At 36.4% G+C, this 17,740-nt stretch overlaps 1 long non-coding RNA gene across 1 annotated transcript; it reads left to right on the forward strand.

Annotated features, from left to right (window-relative positions):
• Positions 1-12,078: 12,078 nt before the first annotated feature.
• On the forward strand, positions 12,079-13,458 carry LOC135224694 (uncharacterized). The gene is made up of 2 exons (XR_010316808.1): positions 12,079-12,416; positions 13,325-13,458. It is a non-coding gene; the product is annotated as an uncharacterized LOC135224694 (long non-coding RNA).
• The last annotated feature ends 4,282 nt before the right edge of the window (positions 13,459-17,740 follow it).

Raw genomic sequence — 17,740 nt, forward strand, 5'->3', positions numbered from 1 at the left:
CTGAGGGATAAAATTCTTCACTTTGCCTTTTTATGTTTTATTATGAAAATAAAGTACTAAAACATATCCTGCTTATTTATAGAAATGAATTTTATTGAAATCCTTTATTTTTCTTCGTCAAACATACTTTATGGTAAGCTAATGACGTGTAGTTTATTTACGTCACGGAAATAACTTCTACATCGAAATGCGTAGCTAACCATTAAATTGTCCACATTCTAACCATTAAATCATAACTAACGTAAAACAGAATAACTACGTATGGCGACATTGATAAAAGCCACTGTTGTGAAGAAAAAAACGGCATCGTTGTGAATAATAAGGAATGGCAGCATGTGTTGTTAAACACAGACTCTCTCTCTCTCTCTCTCTCTCTCTCTCTCTCTCTCTCTCTCTCTCTCTCTCTCTCTCTCTCTCCTGCATTTAATTTAGACTCTTCTTAATTCAGAAAGAACAGTTTGGAGCTGTCCTAGATATTGAGTTCTAGAGGTTCGAACTGTTCTAGAGGTTGGAACTGTTTCTGGAATTTGGAACTGTTCTAGAGGTTGGAAATGTTCTAGCATTTGGTGAAAACTGTGTTAGAGATTGGAACTATTCTAGAGGTTGGAACTGTTCTAGAGTTTGGAACTGTTCTAGAGGTTGGAACTATCCCAGAGAAGCCGATCACCCAAGGAGCATGTAGACCTATAGCGTCATGAGCTCTGTCGTCATTTTCTCCAGAACTGCATTATTCGAATAGGCGTTTTTTTTCTCTCTCCTTCATCAGTCTATCTATGTCTAAAATAAGACCTCGTTTTCTAAACCGCGGTTGTTTTTCCTCTTTGGGGAGAAAAACAACCGGAATCCATTTATACACAATTCTAGGTCTATAATGTTATTTCTTCCCAGTGTGCAGGAGAACGCGAATGTACACATTATACTTCCATATGTTCAACGGATACTCTGTCATTCATTATTGAATTATAAGTGCTGGTGAAAGAGTATTCTCTCTCTCTCTCTCTCTCTCTCTCTCTCTCTCTCTCTCTCTCGTAGTAGCCATCTTGCTTGGTGAGACGTACCCGCGTGAAGTCACAATAATCAACAGATATCACAAGTTTAACATACGACTAGAATTTGAGAAATATCTAGAAGTGTTCGTGAACTATCGGTGATAAGATTAGTGTGAAAATAGTAGGATAAAGCGTCTTCTAAGTTAGTTTATCAAGTGTAATACTATAAATCAGAACAAGATGGCAGTAAGTTCCAACTGCGGGAAGAGGTGGCGTAATTTGGCGTGTTTAGCAGATTCGCAATACGATGAGGTAGCAGGAAGGGAACTGGCATTTCTCATCTATGAAATCAGCAACAGTCCTAACCAAAAAGATACAAAAGCATTCATAGATATATTAGAAGGATATAATCCTTCAAACTGGAACAAATCTAATGAAAACATCTTGAAAATAATTGAAGAAGTTCCAAATAAAATCCAAGTGGTCAAGAGACTCATAAAGAAAATATACATAAACCAACATATTCCGACAAAGAAAATGAATAAGGTGAATCTTGTGAATATCCTAATTGATGCATTAGGAAAAAGAATGCCAAAAGCATGCAAACTGTGTAAGGTTTGGTATAGCATAGTCAATCCACAAAACCTAATCAGAAAATGTGCTGCATGCAACATTCCGACCATCCACAAGTGTGCTGCATTGGTAATACAAGATTTGAGAAAAGATACAAGAATTTTTGTTCAACATGTCTATCATGGATAGACAATGTTATTAAATCAAGATTGAATGTACAAATAGTTGAGGATGAAGAAGAAGAGGAAGAGAAGAAGAAGAAGAAAAAGAAGAAGAGGAAAACGGAAGAGAAGTAAACAAAAATGAAATGACAGAAAAAAATAAGGAAAAACAAAGAACAAGATAAAAGTATGGATGCAGAGATACTCATTGATACTACATATGAGGCAATAAAGCAGCATACCTACGAAGAAATAAATTACGATATGACAACAGAAAAGCAAATCCGAAGAGGCTCTACCCAGATCTATACAATGACGGGAAAGAGGTGGAAAAAATAGACAAGAAAGACAAAATCTGCAACCTTTTGAAAAGAGGGAATTGCAGATTTGGAGAAAGATGTTACTACAAACATCCTAAGATATGTCAAAACTATGAAATATATGGTAAATGTGCATACTTAGATGGATATGGGGATGATTGCAGAGATCTGCATCCAAAAAATATTGTAAAAACCTAAAGAAGGAAAAGGATGTAAGTTTCGACAAAAAATGCAAATATATGCACCCTGTAGCCATGAATCATAATCAAATAAATAACCAACCAATTAATAAAATCCAAAATAAGAAAGAAACAAATAAAGAGAGAAATCAAGAATATCAGATAAAAGAGAAAAGCAAACCACCATGAGATATGCAGAGGTGTCAGCAAAAAATTTCAAAGCATCAGCTCCGAAATTCTACTCAAGAGATAATAACTGTATTTATTATGCAAGAGGATATTGCAGAAACGGAGAAAAATTGCAGATTCAGACACAAAATTAATAATTATGATGAAGGAAGATCAAATATTATGGAAAAGTTGGATTTTTTAATGTCAGAATTTCTGGAAATGAAAAAAAGAACAACATACCAGAACAGGAAAGAGACATGGGAAAATCCTTATTACTACCAGTATTAAATGAAGGAGAAAACACGCAAACCATCATAGTGATGAATGCGCAGGGTTTAGTTACGAGTAACTCAAAAAGAAAAATAGAGTACTTAGAAGAACTAACCCAAAATGAAAAGAAAATAGATATAATGAATATAAGTGAAACCTGGTATTCCCAAGAGACTGGGAATGATGATCAAATAAAAGGGTTCCAAACTTATAGATCAGATAGAAAAATAGGAATCAAGGGGAACCGCAATATATGGGAAAGACAAAAAACAAGGAAAAATATATGAGAAATATAGTAACTCAGAATGTGAACTAATAGCGGTAGAATTTGAATCTGAAAAATTGATGAACATAGTAATATATAGACCCCTAATACTAAAGAGTTTGACTTAATAATTGAAAAATTGGATGATATATGTAGAAATCACAAGGACTGGACTATTCTCCTATCTGGTGACTTCAACTTTCCTTTCGTAGAATGGAAAGAACGGAATAGGAGATTGTGGTTGTACTTATACATATAAAAAGAGAGTAATAGTAGTGCAGAAGATAAGAGGCAATTTGAAAAGCTATTAGATATGCTACTAGAATACAACATTCAACAAATAAATCACCTGCCAACAAGAAAGGAAAATACTTTAGACCTAGTATTTGTGAACGAGATGAATTATGTTAAAGAAATAATAGTTTATAATGCGAGTATTTCAGACCATAATGTCATAGAATTAACAGTTCATTCCAAAGCAAGTGAAAATAGAGATAAGCAAGAAATGAAAAAGTGGGAAGGATATGGAAAATACAACTTCTACAGTAAAAATATAAAATGGTCAGAAATTAATGAAGAATTAAACAAAGATTGGGATAACATTTTCGTAAGTGATGACATAAGGGTAAATACGGAGATATTATATAAAATATTGGAGAAAATAGTGGAAAAATATATACCGAAGAAGAAAAGTAAACATCATTCATGCATACCAAGAGACAGAAGGATCTTGTTCCAGAAAATCAGAAAGTGGAAAAAAGGTCTTGCAAAAGAAAAAAATGCATGGAAAGTTATAGAACTAAAAAGTAAGATAGAAAATGCAGAACAAAAGATTATACAATCAAAAGAAAGTGAAAAACGGGACTTGGAAGAAAAAACCCTATTAAATATCAAGCAAAACCCCAAACTATTATACTCATAGTCGAAGAAGATGAATAAAAGAAGAATAGAAATAGGCCCTCTGAGAATTGAAGGGAGATTAACGAATGAAAAAAAGGAAATTTGCAACATACTGGCAGAACGATATAAGAGAGAATTCACCCCTAGAATAGATAATGAAGAGAATGATATAGAAGTAAGGGATGAAAATAGTGAATATTTAGCTGACATAGATATTAATGAAGCTGATATTGTGCAGGCTATTAATGAAAATTGAAAAATGGAGCTGCTGCAGGGCCTGAAATGGAATTCCTGCTATTTTGTTTAAAGAAAGTAGTTCATTCTATCGCAAAGCCACTTGCAATATTATTAAGACAAAGTGTAGATACAGGCAAGATATATGATGAGCACAAATTAGCATATATTACCCCTACTTTCAAAAGTGGATCAAGACTAGAGGCAAGTAATTATAGGCCTGTGAGTCTAACATCACATATTATGAAAGTGTATGAAAGGGTAATGAAGAAAAATATTATGAAACATTTAATAAAAAATAATTTGTTTAATAAAGGACAACATGGTTTCGTACCCGGAAAAAGTACACAAACCCAACTGTTAGTCCACCGTGAGAACATATTCAAAAATATGAAAAGCGGAAATGAAACAGATGTGGTTTATTTAGACTTTGCAAAAGCTTTTGATAAAGTAGACCATAATATATTAGCGAAGAAAATTAGAAAACACAATATCGTGGATAAAGTAGGAAGATGGTTAAAAGAATTTTTACACAACAGAAAACAGATAGTTATTGCAAACGACGAGAAATCGGATGAAGCCAAGGTAATATCCGGTGTGCCGCAAGGTACGGTGTTAGCTGCAATACTGTTTGTTATTAGATTGAAGACATAGACAATAATGTTAAGGATTCGGTAGTGAGTAGTTTCGCAGATGACACAAGAATAAGTAGAGAAATTACTTGTGATGAAGATAGGAACGCTCTACAAAGAGACCTTAACAAAGTATATGATTGGGCAGAGGTAATAGGATGGTATTTAACTCTGATAAATTTGAATCAATAAATTATGGAGACAGAGAAAGAAAGCTATATGCATATAAGGGACCTCGTAATAGGATTATAACCCTCCACGAAATAAGGAAGCAGTTAAAGACCTTGGTGTGATGATGAATAGGAACGTGTTATGCAATGATCAAATAGCAACTCTGTTGGCAAAATGTAAAGCAAAAATGGGAATGTTGTTACGGCACTTCAAAACAAGAAAAGCTGAACACATGATTATGCTTTATAAAACATATGTTCGTAGTCCACTTGAATATTGCAATATGATATGGTACCCACACTATCAAAAGGATATTGCACAAATAGAGAGTGTACAAAGGTCCTTTACAGCTAGAATAGAAGAAGTTAAGGACCTAGACTACTGGGAAAGACTACAATTCTTAAAATTATATAGTCTAGAAAGGAGAAGAGAACGCTACATGATAATTCAGGCATGGAAACAGATAGAAGGAATAGCAGAAAATATCATGGAACTAAAAATATCAGAAAGAGCAAGCAGAGGTAGATTAATAGTGCCCAAAACTATACCAGGAAAAATAAGGAAAGTACACAGAACATTAATCCACTACGCACCAGCATCGATAATGCAGCGTCTATTCAATGCGTTGCCAGCTCATCTGAGGAATATATCAGGAGTGAGCGTAGATGTGTTTAAGAATAAGCTCGACAAATATCTAAACTGCATCCCAGACCATCCAAGATTGGAAGATGCAAAATATACCGGAAGATGTACCAGCAACTCTCTGGTAGACATTAGAGGTGCCTCACACTGAGGGACCTGGGGCAACCCGAACAAGATGTAAGGTCTGTAAGGTAAGGTAAGGTCTCTCTCTCTCTCTCAGAATGAGAAAAATAGTGTCAATTTACGCTGGATGATGACGCATATTTCAACACATTTTTTACGTATTATAAAGTGTTAATACTTTCAGATTACTGCATTGAAGTTATATATATTCATCTCCTCGGACCCTACAGTACGACGATTGTGATAATGGTTATGTTGGTATAGTGATAACGATGGTTGTGGTGATAATGAGAATGATGTTGATTATGATGGAAATGGTGGTGTTGGTCATGATGATGATGATGATGATGATGGTGATGGTGAAGGTTGTGTGATGATAATATTGGTGATGATGATGGTAATGGTGGTGATGACACCGACGATGCTGATGATGATTATGATAGCAATAGTGATGATAATGGTGATAGTAATGGTGATAGTGATGGTGATTATGATGGTGGTGGTGGTGGTGGTGATGGAGGTGGTAGTGATGATGATGATGGTAATGGTGATGATGATGACGGTTATGGTGATGATGGTGATATGATTATGATGGTGGTGGTAGTGATGATGATGGTAATGGTGCTGATGATGACGGTGATATGATGATGGGGATAAGTGATGATGATTATGATGGTGGTGGTAGTGATGATGATGGTGGCGGGGGGACTGAGCGACTTTGTGATCATTCCTGGAGCGAGATATATATATCATAACACTAACAATGCTATAATAATAATAATAATAATAATAATAAGAGTGAGGTCTGGGTAGTAATCACCGTCAGTCGACATCCCGGGAAGGGAAAGAAAACCTTTAGGCCTAAGTAGTAGTAGTAGAATCAGCGACTTGGAATCACTGTCGGGGAATAAAATGATGATATGATTCTGGTTAAAGATCTTACTGGAAATCGCGAGATAAACGCCCCTGATATTACGCTCTCTCTCTCTCTCTCTCTCTCTCTCTCTCTCTCTCTCTCTCTCTCTCTCTCTCTCTATTCGTGAAGGAAGGAGAATGCAATTACTTATTTATTTATCTATTTACTGCACAGTAATGAAAGGTATAACACCTCAAAAGTTCCAATGAGAGAGAGAGAGAGAGAGAGAGAGAGTTACAGTCAGTCAGGCCACGATTTCTTTAGGGTGACATAAATGTTGGCAGACGAGGCATTGTCAGTAGTACCAACTACAAGACAACTGACGCTGGAATCCTCCTAAGCGTGTTAGGCCCCGTCCACACGGCCGAGCTTTGCTCGACGAACTTTGTTCGATGTGACGTCAGAAGCGGAGAAACCGCGGCAAAGTTCTGACTTTTCTTGCTGTTTCTACGTTTCTGACGTCACATCGGACAAAGTTCGTCGACCAAAGCTCGACCGTCTGGACGGGGCCTTAGAGATAATTCACCTATCAAAGAGAAGTCACCTGGAACACGATTGTCAATATTACAAGAATAGGATCAGGAAAATATTCTGGGTCACCTTTGAAGCCCAATCTTGGACCTTCGGAGGTTTTTCGAGGTAGTGGTACCGTCAACACAACGGTGGGCACTCCTTTCAGACCGTCCTAACTCATACTTTATGGCCTTTTTTTTTTGGCCAATCCTTCCTACAATGGTATGAAAGCCATTATTTTCTTAGCAAATTCACACTAAAGATGACAAAAGTAAAAATTACATTCACCTTTGCATATCACGAGTACCTTCAGTAAAGGTCACAAAGCAATATGGCAGACATCCAGTAGCTTACAGACTTTTTTTTAATTTTTTTTAGACGCTTTGACGCCAAATCTGCCAGTACGAAAAGAAATACAGTATTAATACACCATTCGTTTGCTACCCATTAATACGATGTCAATGACACCTAGTCAGTCGAATTTTACGAATTTTGCGCTAGAACCGAGAACCTCCGGCAACCTGTCCAGTCACTAGGGAACTACGGTGGCCAACTTTGTTTGCATGTAAGTTATTTTTTTTTTTATAATATATGAGGAAATAAAATTAAAATTATAAACATTATATTGTCTCATAGCAATGCTTCAGATTCTGACGAACAGAAAATGTCCTTTGAATTGACAAGAGAGAGCGCTCTTTCCCGAGGACTCTAACCACGAGAGAGAGAGAGAGAAAGAGCCCACTAAACTGATTCTAACCTAATCCCGGTCAGAATTGACAGAATCCAGGATTTTTCCTTCAAATCCCAGACTAATGCAACAACAAGTGGGCGTAGCAGAGGCTTGGAGCTGTCAAACTTGCAAACAGCTGCTTTGAGAATGATTGGAAAGATTTCCTTTCGATTCTGATAAAAGACACGGAGCTATACGAATGTAAAAGGGGTGCGTTCAACATGCGCTCGCACGCGCTTGCATACGTGTACAAATGTCCCACACTTATCACCTAGCATCCATAGATCTTATCCACGGAGAAAACAGGTATAATATGTTGTTGTTATTGTTCAGATAATGAAGAACCCTGTTCATATGGAACAAGCCCCATACATCCTATCCCCGGAGAAACTGAAATTCAAGCTTCCAAACAATATGTTCTTTTGTGCTCTTGATGGCTAATTACTACAAAAACCCTGAATTAATCAGTTAAAAACTGCCTCGAACCTGAATTAAGAGCCATACCTTTAAATAATCTGAGGAATATAAGCTGGGTCTAGCTAATAGCTATCGTCTGCCACTCAGTAGACGAGTAGGCGAGCAATTCACCTGTGATCACGGTTGTTCCCTCCATTCAGATTCGTGATGCTCATTTAGGAGGTACTCGAGTAATTGTTACGTGAATTACAGAATGACTGTTGAATTAAGTTACGAATTCACGATGTCCGTTGATCACCAATGTCACCCAAATTGAATAACAGTAAATAAACCCAAAATTTTCGAGGATTTTTAAGACATCGAAGGTGACATCTCAGTTGAAGGTATTACATCGCGTCCAGCTGTGCGATTTCCCTCACTTGTATTTTAGTTTATTATGGGACCGTAAATATTGTCTGATCTACTTTTGCCTCTTTTAACGACCGGTTTCTGTTTTATAAACAACTTCACGCGAAAACTGAAATCGAACAGATTCACGAAAGCTTTCTGTATAGATCTATTGTTTATACATTTACCAGAGTGTAACTGTGGATTTGTGTCTTCATAATTATCGTTCTAACAAGCACCTATCCTACTTTCTGGCCTGGGAATTTAGAGCACAATAAATCGAGATAGCTGGATCTTTGCCCCGTTGCCCGAGATCGTGAACGGCTGTCGGAGGTGGTCTTTCTGTGTTGATTTAAAAAAAAAAAAAAAAAAAAAAAAAAAAAAAAAAAAAAAAGAAAAAAAAAAAGTCCGGTCATCCACATCAGGTTCGGCCATGTAGTGAGATGACCCCCTTCAGCACCTTCCTACACTTACGGTAACAATTCTGCTATGGACCCCCACCGCAAATACGCTGTCCAAGAACCTAGGATTTTCTGATAGATTTGGAAAGTAATTTTTTTTTTTTTTTTTTTTTAAAGTGTACAAGTCAATTTTGAAGAATGACACAGTGTTATTTCAACTCCGAAGGACTTTCAAATCTACAAGATAGTTTTGAAAACTGCAAAATTCTAGATCCTGTGACCACTTAGAACTCTTCCGAAGGACATTTCCACGCTAGCCAATGTTCACCAAGCATGAAAAGCCTACAGCACCAACAATATCCCATAAGAAGGGAAAAACTAACCTGAATTAAATGCCTTCTTCTTTTACCAAAGTCATCTCCTTTATCTCGTGAGTATTTGTCTACAATAACGACCATTGCTCTTCGTGTTTAGAACTACACCGAGTCTTCCAAAGGAAGGACGGGAGGAATTTCTTTGACCAATCAGAGGCCTACACCATCACCAGTGTTTCTAACGCCTCCTTTCATTGGCTGGAATCTTTGGGTTTTGGCAAAGCCTCTTCATAAACGACTTCCCATTCGCTGGTTGAAGATTATTTTTACATACATCCAGTATTAAGTAAACAATTTATTACCAAGTAAATGAATGGACAAGACACTATACAAATAAAATGAATGGGAATACTCTTCAGAATTCAATATAATAATGATTAAGATATGTGAATATGCAGCTTTTTAATCGTAAAATGAAAATAAGTAAGAAAATCTTTATTTATTTCAGAAAATCCACTAAGATCAGTGGTCAGCCTGGAGTGTCTGCTGGGGGTCTGATGTGGGATGGGGTTATGTTATGCCTGGGGCTTTATTAGTTATACATTATACTATATATCAAATTAATATAAATACGCATTGATGTGTGACTGTATGGTGAAAAATCAGGATAAGCCATGCCTGAATATCTAATCTAAAGTAACGAACGTCTGTCATTTTCTAGCATTTTTTCAATACCTACATTTTTATTGAATTCATTTATTCATTTATTTGTTATTTTACCAGTTTTGCTAGTGGCTGATCTCTTCTCTCTGTATTTCCCTTTTAGTATCTACCTTCTGTTACTTCTTTCGAAGGGACGCCTCAATATTCTTTCAGAGCTTGAGTTTTAAATCAGCGGTTCCTGTGTTGGGATTTTTCCTCATGAATAGAGGTTTTCGTCTTTGACTAATAATATAATAATAATAATAACATATATTTCTATGTAAAAATATATATCAATATAAAATTGTGGATTTTTAACAATTTGTTTTCACGAGACTGAATTTCTTAATAATAATAATAATAATAATAATAATAATAATAATAATAATAATAATAATAATAATAATAATAATAATAATAATAATAATAATAATAATAATATCACCAGGTGAGTTCATGAGCTAGAAAACTACAGCAGGGCACAATCGACCTTTCGTGGATCATCAATGATTTAAAACTACTTTGTCATAGTTGATGTCGAAAACAGAATTTGAAAAGAAAACGTATACGTTTCATGTTACTTAAAACTTCACGACAAATTCCTGACTATGAAACATAATCACAAAGTAACAGAGAGAGAGAGAGAGAGCGCCAAACTTTCTATAGTTACCCAAATATCCTGAAATACCATTTTTTATAATGACAACTTTTCTACATGAATAGAAAACGTAAAAATAGTTAAAGGGGTAACAATAGGAGTCTCATCTGCCTTCCTCCTAAATTTCATAAATCAAATGAAATCGCTGTGAAGATAAAGATATTGATATTATTATAGGACGAAAAACATTGCTAGAAATACAGAGAAGATTTATGCTTGCTATTAATGCTAAATAAAGGGCATTACGTGCTTGGAATACCAAATATAAGTTATTGTTCTTTTCTAGTAATATTTTAACAAGATTGTACTCTAAAGACATCTATTGAGTGCTATGACAATCCTTGGGTGAGTTTGGTTGTTTGAGCCCGAAACTATTATATATTGTTTTAGCAAGACCAAGAATAAATCCTGTATCAATATATATGATAAATATTAGTAAGATAGTTCTGTATATCTAAAATTGAACCTTAATAGTTTTAAGGGGACGTTTTGAAGAACGTAAAATGTTTTTTTTTAAAAGTGGCGAAGTTCGTTCTGGTAACAAACAATGGCTGCTCCTTGTCCGGAGAGGAAGCAGAATTGCCAACATTATTAAAGGTTTTAACACGAAATTAAGGCCAAATAACGAACTATTCTGTAGGAGAATTAGTGAATTAAAGGTGTTAATTGATTCGCGTAAGGAATACTTTGTCATTTTCGATCCCAAAATGAGCAAATGACGTACAAATTGTCGAAAATTCTCTCGTTTGAGATTCTTAACAGTTGGGATTCATGACACATCAAGGACTATTCATAGCAAACATCATGAACCCTTTAAATCTAATTTCAATCGATATTTTGCCATTTGGCGATATATTCAATAAATATAATTGTTTCTGGTTAAAAGTATATCTCGAGATTGCTGAAAATCCTTGGAAATTCGAAAACTGAGGTTGAAATATGTCGGAATTTGTTACTCAGAATTACCAATCTTAAAATTCCAGGATGCCATGGGAAATCGAGAAGCAGCCCTGGCCCCTGGGAATATAAATAATTAAAATGGAGTGATATACATATCGTAAACAAATTGAATTTCCATCAATTTGTATAAGAATTACAATCAATTTCTCCTTTCAGAAAAAAACTGAAAGTACATTCCTGTCAGTCATATCAGTGTCACTATCTTTTAAGTATTTTCTGACTTATTTATGATTATTTTTATTTATATGATATTAATCAAGAGGATATTCTGACTTCATTATAGCCCAAGCAGGTAATTTAATCTTTATAACCTTGTGGAAGGTTACGAGAAACTCGAAGGAGAAATAATCGTCCTTTTAAGTTGTAAGTTTTGTAAAAATCTCGTCTATACAGATCATTGTCTTCAAGATGAAATACATTAATCTGTGGAAATTTATGCTCTAATGTAATGGGAAAAACATATTTCTTTAATTATTAGTGATTTATTTAGGAATTGATTCATCATCCTCCTCTAATATCTTTACACTGCTATTGTAAGTGATTGGAACTGTGAAATGTTTTCGTTTCTGTTGTGGACGAGTGTGGCAGTGTAGCCAGTCCCTTGTTTTGTTTTTCTCTCACTCGAGTATGGGAGCGCTGCCCTGAATCTTTCGTCTGCGTTTTGGTAACACTAGCAACACATGTAAGAATCACGAATGCTCTCGAGTGTTAGGACGTCAACCGGTCCATTCTTCATTTTGGCTATTTTACCAAATTAATGATGCAAATGATTATCTATCCCTTGCGAGGTAAGCTTTTAAAGTCGTAATATTACCATTAGTTAGAACAGATCACTATCGTGGAAGAACAGTAGCAGACGAGAATTCAAGTGCAGAGTTGCCTGCCCAGTCAGACATGTTGCAGTGCCTTAACGAGAAAGATTTTCATTGTCGTGAAAGATACTTCACGTTCATCAGTTGTCATGAAATTTTGCTGTGTTAGTTTGAGTTGTAACTTAGCGTTTGACAGGGTTGAAAACATTAAAAAAAGCAGTTATAAGTGTATTGTTTGTATAAAGTTTTTGCACATACCAGTGCCAAAGGGTACCTCTCATGGAAATTTCCACTGCTGAGCATGATCTTAGACTAGGCTATACAGTAATTTAAGAAGGCCTACCCTAGACTAATTCTTTTGAATGAGGAATTATGACTATTTTTGATAAATATAGTTAGGCTATATGTATATAAATTCATGGAAAACTTAATTACATAGAACTTAGCCTGTACCCTCATTAAACTAACCTAACTTTGTGGCCTATTGTAACCTAGTCAAAAATCAGCCATGTAAACTTTGCATAGGCTATCCTTAACGATTTCTGAAGAAGCCTAGGCTAGATTATCCTGTTAAAAGGCACCTTAGCTTAATTTTACCTCATTTTAGTTTTAAGTTTTTCTCAGAAATCTTTCAGGTAACCTTATCCATTGACATATATTGTGTACAAGTATTTAGTACTGTGTGGAGTAGAGTATCAAAAGGTTTACACTTATTAATTGATTCCATGTTTGATACTTATCCTATGAGAAAATCAATTCCATAATCTGTAGTTGATATATTTTTTTTGAAGTCTCAATATAAAGAGTTATTTTTTTGTTGTAGTTTTAAACTGCGCTTGTATTGATTGCTGGAAATAAAAATTAAATAAAATGAATATTTCCAGGGATCTAGTCCAGGGGATCTAGTCCAAAGATCTAGTTCAGGAGTTCTGAAGACTAGGTTAATTAATCAAGTTCAGGAGACTAGGCCTGGGAGAAATTTGGCATGATGTAATGAGCAATAAAGAAACAAGCTGAATACCAGGAATTTTCTTCAATACCCCTAAAATGGAATTCAGCACTTCAACTACCTCCCAGTGGGAAGACCTCACCTGGCCTCATCAGTAGTAAGACCCATACTCACAAGGAATATCATGGAATAGCAGGTAGGACAGGCCTACCCTATTTTCCAGGCAGCGTAAACGTTAGTCTTCATACCCACCGTGTCAACTATGACAGTACCATTCTCCGACCTGTGTCTCCAGGCAAGAAGACTGACAACAGTGCATATGTACAATAGTATTATTCTTCTCGTATCTTAATGTCGTGGCGGGGAAAATCCGCCCGTGACACTAATGAAATGCATCGTCGAAGGAGGTATCAGAGCGTACCCAGTGATCGTTTTCTGGAATATTTTAGGCAGGAGAAAAGTTAAGAGGAATCACAGTGCTGACACCCTGTAGGTGCACCCTGTAACCCTGTAGCCAGCCATACGAACCCTTGAAAAATTTCAAAGTTCCAACCGAAAGAAAAATATCATTTATGTGAGGTTTTGCCGAGTTTCAAACTAAGAATAAAAGTATAAAACCTTTTGTTAATAATGTCCCCAAGTTTTGCCATATTTAAGACTGTAACAATAACTAGGAAATTTAAATTTTGTTGGTAATTCTAGCTTTTCGCCGACTAACAATCCCGGGCAGTTCAAGTATTACCAGAACCCAGTTCGTGAATGTCCTCGTACAGTTTCATGTAGATGGCCTCAAGCACTGCTATGTCATGCATCGATAGGCATGAATAAGGAATGCAAATGTCATTTTTGAATGCAGCCATTACAATCACTTATTCGGTCATATTTATCTGGCCTCGCTATCAAAAGCACAACAGTTTCTTGTTTGAGCACCGATTTGCTTCGGGCAGTCAATAGATGGCGTCTGTAGTCCATGATTCTGAAATTAAATCCGGTCCAATCCAGTTTCAAGTGATGATTTTTCATACGTCACTGTCACCTGAGATCCTTCGGTACTTCGGGGAGAACGAGGCACCGGCATTTTAATGGGGAAATGCCAGTTTTCGAACTGTGAGGTTCGACCTTCTCTATTTTGAAAAAGAAAAAAGATTGAATATGAATAAAAATGGGTCTGTCAGATGTTTCATGAAATATATTGCGTTCGTGAAAAGTACCTGAAATATATTGCAGATAATTTCCATCTTTTAATGTCAGTCATTCGAGTTTGGATGGCTGTGTTAACGTTAATCAGATAATCTATGAAGTTTTAGGAATTTTCAGCTTTATTTTGGTAGGCAGCGGGTAGGACTACTACCACTATTTATAATAATAATAATAATAATAATGGAAAAACCAGAGGCTGAAGTAGCTACAGGACTCATGCAGAAGAGTGTGATCCTAGAAACGGCGCACATAGTAAGAAAAGTGATGGACTCCTAAAGGAGGCAGGATGCAAACCGGAACCCCACACTGTAAATACCACCCAGTCGAATTAGAGGACTGTGATAGAGCAAAAAAAAAAAAAAAAAAAGAATAATAATATTGCTGACAATAATGATGACATTTTTCAATTGTTGAATTCTCTGCATGTGTGTGTGTGTGTGCGTATGATTATGTACAATATGTTCAATTATGTGCATTCATATCAGTCATTTGTTTTAGAGTGTTATTTTTTGCTATATTGTGCTTTAATCATTTTTATGTATGAAGTATACCAAGATAAGAGAGAGAGAGAGAGAGAGAAATGTTTACAAGAAAGTGCGCAGGATTTTATCAATAGAACATATGGCTTTGAGATTCTCTCTCTCTCTCTCTCTCTCTCTCGTTATTATTAACAGACAGAATCGCAGAACTTCCTTGAGCAGCTGTTGTTCTCTTTCTCTCTGAAACAAGAATCACAGTAACAAAAGACACAAAGCAGAGAGAGATAATTCGTGGATTCGTGGTAAAATGTAGTTGTTCGCCATAAGATCTCTGCACATTGCTGAGCGTCTAATTTCCTGGCGATGAACAAAGCCTTTCAAAAGTGGAAACGAATGAAGTGCCGACATAGTCATATTTTTAATATCTGAGGAATATTTGGCCAAAAACTGTCCTTTGGGGAGCACCCTCCATTCTTGTTGATATGACCGGATGTTGACGCGAGATAATATCTGCTTGACTGTTGTGCGCTCATGCCAAGGGTCTGTCTGTCCCTTTCCGTCCGTCTGTCAGTGTCCTGAATTATTCTTGGTCCTTCTTCTGTCTCTGTGCGAATAAGTCTCTTGATGTCCAGCGAGTGTTTCTTGTGGTGCAGCGAGATTTGTGAACAGTGAGGAGTTTTGGTTGCATATCAGGGAGACTGCCGTGTGGAGATACTCATTATTCATGCGATTTATTATTGCTTGAAGACTATAGAAAAGATGTGCATAATGTCTTCAAGCATCTCACAAAACCTCCGCCATGTGGGATCAACATGAAAATATGCGCAAAAGATGGCAAATCTCTCATTCTCTAGGCAGATTTCTCAATGATCTCATGCACATTGCCTTATACACACACCCTCTTCTAGAATCTTCAGGCAAATAATCAACCTTAACAGGGGCCGCACCCTTCACACTGACTCAAAAGTCCTGTGCTGATAGATAGCTTCGTTTGCTCTCACTGTTAGTGCGTGCTGGTGTAGTAGATTAGGTGGCTCTCACGAGCATATTGTCTTTTTAATCTCATTAAGGAAATTGCAATACGAAACCACAGAGAAAAGATGCAGTGGTGTATGCACTACAGTCTGTTAGATTTCTTTTGCAGCTATAATGGTTATCATTTATTTTAAAATCTCTTGATTGGAATGACATGACCCTCCCTTAAGTCAGGGTCATTTTCAAATTTCATGACAATCCGCTCATTTGCTCTTTGCTCTCAAAATGTCCTGTGAAAACGCCCCTGGGTATTTGAACATATGCCAACACACGTGCAAGCGAATGTGTTCTATTCAAGGATGGTCATATTGTTATTCCTAGTGTGCCCCAAGTCAAGACACAAAGCTATACAAGAGAGGGCGGTATCATTACTATTACTGATATTATTTTATTAGAAATTATTGCTGCATCATCAGCTGCATTAATTTTATAGAGGTTCTTCTGTACTAACGTCCCAGGCGTTGTAATAAAACTGATATTTATTTTTGTCCTGATTTTCGACATGCCAACCTTCGGTGCGATGCTCACCTGCCGTTTTAGTAACTATGAGAAAACCACAATTAGAAAAATAGAGAAGAACCTCTAAAATTAATGCAGCTGATGCAGCAATAATTTTTAATAAAACATGTTTAAAGGAGGGTTTACCTCAAGCATACACTAATACTATTATTATTAGAAGATGCACCCTATTCAGAGGGAACAAAACCACAAAAGGGGACATTGACTTGAAGCTCACTAGCTCTCAAAGAACATTAGGGTGTTCATTAGAAAGAGGTAACAAAAGGTAATGGGAAATACCGAAAGGTGGATCACTTATTAAGAAAGAAAAAATAGATTAACAAATTAATAAATAAAAAAATGTTAGTAAATCACTAAAATACAAGGAGACTGTTGTTAGGGCAGTAATGCATTATTACATCTTCGCTTGAACTTCCGCTGGAGATCCAACTGCAGGATATCCTCAGTAGGGAGGCTGTTCCACAGTATCCCAACAGTGTGAGGAAGAATAAAGGACCTCTGGAACTGAGAAGTTCGACAGCGAGGAGGCACATTTACTGCATATTGGTGCTTCTGCCGTTCAGCGACTCTGGTCGCTCTTGGCAGGAGAAGGTGATCATTGATCAATTGTGAATGTGAAAATCAATGTAACCTGTTGTAGGTTATTTGTCCTTCTTGAGCTAGAATACCGTTTTCTGCTGTGGATGTCTGCTTCTGCCAGAGATTTATCTCTTTTAGATAGAATGGTTCGAGGTGGTAGGTTTCTGTTTCCTGTTTGTCAGTTTTTCAGTTCAGATGCACCAATATGCAGTAAATGTGCCTCCTCGCTGTCGAACTTCTCAGTTCCGGAGGTCCTTTGTTCCATATACCGTTGGGGGACTGTGGAAGGAACAGCCTCCCTCCCTACTAGGGATGTCGTGCAATTAGAACTCCAGCGGAAGTTCAGGCGAAGATGCAATGCATTACTACCCCAATACAAGTCTGTTTATACTACTTTGATAATCTACTTACATTTATATTCATCTAATATTTTCTTAATTTATCACTTTTTTCTAACAACTGGTCTCTTCCAAGTCCTGAGACTCTGCACCAGTATCAACTTCAAGAGATGATCTAGTTGCTCTACAGCACTGTGTACA

This window comes from Macrobrachium nipponense, chromosome 12 (genome assembly GCF_015104395.2).
Source record: "Macrobrachium nipponense isolate FS-2020 chromosome 12, ASM1510439v2, whole genome shotgun sequence".
NCBI lineage: Eukaryota > Metazoa > Arthropoda > Malacostraca > Decapoda > Palaemonidae > Macrobrachium > Macrobrachium nipponense.